Source organism: Aulostomus chinensis, chromosome 20 (genome assembly GCF_037954235.1).
Source record: "Aulostomus chinensis isolate RoL2024-O1b breed Wild chromosome 20, RoL_Achi_v1.0, whole genome shotgun sequence".
Taxonomy (NCBI): domain Eukaryota; kingdom Metazoa; phylum Chordata; class Actinopteri; order Syngnathiformes; family Aulostomidae; genus Aulostomus; species Aulostomus chinensis.
In genome coordinates this window covers 3,723,385-3,727,733 of record NC_141339.1, presented here as the reverse complement: position 1 = coordinate 3,727,733, position 4,349 = coordinate 3,723,385, and the positions used below count along the sequence as shown (strand labels likewise).

Below are 4,349 nucleotides of genomic sequence, written 5' to 3'. Positions count from 1 at the left end.
CCCCCATCTCATCGAGGGTCATCCAACATACACAGTGGACCAGATCGGCCCCGAGGAGCGTTCATGGATATCCCGCTCCCTTATCCTTGACCCACTGCTGCAGGATTTTTATGAAAGACACCCCCCTGGTAAACCAGGTGGGACGCCAGGAGGTGTCCATGGGGGGGGGGGGGGGGGGGGGGGGTACTGTTGTGATTGTGTGTTTTTGGATTTTCATATCCTAATCCCTGTTTCCTTCTTCCCCTTCTCAGCCAAAGCTGTTGAGAGGAGTGGGGCTGATCCACTCACGAGCAGGACTCACCTGCACGCAATTCCCAATCAATGGGTTTCTTTAGCCAGCTCCACTCTCTCCTTGCCAAACAATTTTGTCTCATGACCGTGCTAGTGGCTTGCTCTCAAGTGAATCGCTCAGTCTCGTGTTCCCACATTGGTGGTGGCTTTTTGTTTGAGCCTTCATTACTCGCGAGCTTGTTCTCCCAGACATTTTAGTTTTCATAGTAGAGTTTTGTTCCCGTAGTGGTGATTTTGTGTTGAGCTTTTGTAACTTCCCCGACAAGGTTTTTTTTTTTCTGTTGTTGTCTTTTTGCGTAAGAATTTTCTTTTTCAAACAATTCTGCCCTTGGATCCTGGTTCTTTTGTGCCCATAACACAATAAAGAAACTAAACATAACATTCAACACATTGTTGACTTAGAGTTTAACAAATTTTATAATCAGCAGAATCTGTTTTGTTTCAATGGAATGTGCATAAAGAAAGTAAAAGTTTGTTAATTTCTTCTTTCATTTTTCTGCATCCGTCTGTGCTTTTCAGTTGCCACATAGGAAAACTGTTATAAACTGGAGTTCCGGTCCTTGGACATGGGTGGTATTCCAAATGAAAATATTGTCAAAATATTTGCAATCCAAGTATTTCTCTTCCTGTGTGATGTTGTGCCAACTCAACCAGATCAAGAGATCGAAGCGAAGTAAAATCTGGTCAACTGGCCGTAAGTTTATCTTGAAGATGTTTCACCTCTCATCCGAGAGGCTTTTTCAGTTCTAGTGAAGAGTGTGGAAACTCCAGCTTATACACCTATGTGGGAGTGGTAAGTGCTATAAAGACAGTAAAAGTTTAATTTCTTCTTTCATTTATATTATATATCACAAAATAATGTCAAAGAAAAAGAGGTTCCCCACATGTGAGCTGGAGGTGCTGGTCAGGGGGGTGTTTGGCAGCCTGTCTTTACTTTTATGAATTCTTATCTAATTACCATTTCGTACTTATTCTTTGGTTGTCAAGTCAAATGGCTTTCTTGTTGGTGCCAGAGTAACATGTTACAGAAGGCTCGAGAAGCTCTAGACAAAAACAATCTGACAGAGTCTGATTTAAAATTTATGGCTGAAGAACAGTTCATTCTGTTGAACAGTTATTTCTGTCAGGTGACCCAGCCATGCTTGAGCATGCCCCAACTTGTGTCCCAGGGGTAACCCATGGATCAGCCCTCTTAATCAAAAGCCACTTTGTGACTTCCTCTTCCAGCATTCTCTTCCGCCTCTGTGCCTTCACTTTTCCATCAGTTCATGGTAAGGAGTACATTTCCTCTGAGTGGTTTCTTCAATACACACTACCCAGGGCACTGGAAGCTCCAGCATGATCAGTTAGGAGGAATTGCTGTAACCCAGCCAAATCCAGGTCAGGAGATAGCTGTGGATCCACCCAAAACAGGGTTGGGAAATGGCTGCGACAACACCCGTCAGAGCTCAAGATGTAGAAAAAAGAAATTGTTGTACATTGTATATGGACAGATGTGCGTGTGTAACAACATGTCATGAAATGATGTGGATGTGATTGCCTAAACTGTTTGACCTTGGTATGAAAAAAAGTGAAATATATGATAATTAGGTATAAGCTGTAGAATCTGATAACAATATATTTATATTAATTCATTTTGAAATCATTTAAGTTCTGTGTTCCTATAATCACTGATAAATATTTTTCCACATATGATCATTCTAAAACCTGATTGAAACCAACTGTAAAAGAAAGCATAAATAAAGGGATTGAGCATTGAATTTAACATTGCCATTAGAACAAGAGATTGAAACAGTGGCATAGGCACTTTCACAGGATGTAAAAGTCGGAAAAAAAACAGACAAAAAGGGGCGTCCAACAGATGAGAAAAACTCCCATAACTATAGCCAGAGTTTTGGTGGCCTTCCTCTCACTCTTACTGACCGTCGCTCCAGACTTCCTGGTTGTGTCCTGGATGCTGCATGCCTGTTTCTGTGCCACAAGGAAAATCTTCACATAGATACAGACCAAGATGATCATTGGTAGGTAAAAGGAGAAAACAGGTCCTGAAATATTTGCAAGTAAAAACTTGACATCACACTTTTCTTCACATTGTCCACGGTTTATCCCCACAATTATAAAGCCAATGGCAACCACAGCTGAAGCAGTCCAGATGACCAGGATCATGATCACAACCACATTACGAGTGATTGTAGTTCTGTATCTCAGAGGATGACACACTACAAAATATCTGTCAATGGAAATACAGCAGAGATTCAAAATTGAAGCTGTGATCAGAGCGACATCAAAGATTTCGCGTACAATACAAAAAACATCATATTTATACAAACAAGAACTTACAGTGAATTTCATGCCAAAAGGAAAAGCTACAACACCAACCAGCAGATCAGTCACAGCCAGAGACAGAATAAGATAGTTAGTAGGAGTGTGGAGCTGTTTGAAGTAAATGATGGAGATTAATATCAGGAGGTTCCCACATACTGTGATAACAGATAATGAGCCAAGGAGAAGATTGAATAAAACACACATTGTGGAGGAGGTTCTTGTTACTACAGAGAAATGATCTACTTGATAACAGGGATGTATGACATTGACATGAGTGCGGTTGAAAAAGACCTCTGCTGCCATGCTTCTGAGTTCCTGCAAACCAGTTTTCTGTTACTGACACGAAACATTTATAATTCTAGAAATGTATCTGAATGCCTCAAAGAACTCAACAACGCTTTCATACCATAAGTGCTTCCAACACTCTGTGCATCATTGTTGTTTCCTGTTCTTCAGTGGCTTGTCACCATGCACAGTACTGATTTAACTGTAGTTGACAAAAGTAGTTACCAGGGTAACATGTATGGAAGCCCTGAGAGACACTTGAGGACAAAAGCCAGTTGATCTGACTCTTTAATTTTCTCTCCTGTGTTCAAATGTCAAAGTAGATTAATTATGTTTCAATCAGTTTAGTTTCTACTTGTAACAAATGAGAAAAAAATGGAAAATAATTATATTCATACCAGATTTGTTCTCTCAATGTCTACAACATCCAGAACTTCCTCACATGTGCCATAATGTTCACTCAGTTTGATAGATGAATTTAATTGTTTTGGTGGTTGAAGTTCAAGGTCACTGTGTACAAATCTTTACTTGTACTAAAGTACAAAGTGATCACTTTTCAGTGTGTCTGTTAGTGCTCTGTTGTGCTTTTGTTCTAGTTCCCTGCAAAATGTGCTTTTGTTTTGATTCTGCTTCATGTGTGCTTTGTTTTACAGGCCCACATGTGCTGCTGTGTTGTGGCTGTGCCCCGCCCAGTCCTTTGTTCAGTTTCCCGCCATTTTTGACAGCACACCTGTTTTGCTTTAATAATTATTTCTTATGGGTATTTAAGCCCAGGGATCTGCTCAGTCCTTGCCAGATCGTGCCAGTACAGTCTGCGACGCTTGAATCTTGCTGGCCCTGTTATTGACTTTGCCTGCGTTTCTGAGATTCAGTTTCAGATTCAGATGACTTTATTTATCCCCGAGGGGCAATTAAAGTATGGTACAACTGAGCAGCATGACATTAAAAAATAGAAAAAAAAAAACAGGGACATGACAGTGGGAATAAATAAGAGAATAAAAATAAGATTAAAGATAAAAATACAATAAATATACTACGTACAGTATGTACACAATGTAAAATAAAGAGTAAGGTGACTGGAGTGAGTGAATAAAGTGCAGACAATGTAAACTGTATAAACAGTGTAACAGTGAAGACAGGATATTGAGTAGCCCGGGGAGAGTATGTAGGTGTGTGTGTGTGTGTAGGGTGTTGGTGTGGGGAAGGTGTTAGCAGCTGGAGTTAAAGAGAAGAATGGCTTTGGGGACAAAGGTGGCTTTCCTCCTCTCAGTTTCTTGTACCTTTTTGGCTGTTCATTAAACATCTTGGATTGTGAACTGTAGACTGCAAGTGGGTCCTTTGCTACACTCCCTAACAGTTTCAGGGTCAAAGATCACTGTCTGTTTAAAAAGCGCTTTGGGTCATAACTCTAACCTTCACATGGTTACACATTCAACCATGAAACGTGA

The 4,349-nt window shown here is 40.4% G+C and overlaps 1 pseudogene; it reads right to left on the bottom strand.

Moving 5' to 3' along the window:
- Nucleotides 1-1,933: 1,933 nt before the first annotated feature.
- Nucleotides 1,934-3,091, bottom strand: LOC147242265 (trace amine-associated receptor 1-like; annotated as a pseudogene).
- Nucleotides 3,092-4,349: the final 1,258 nt, after the last annotated feature.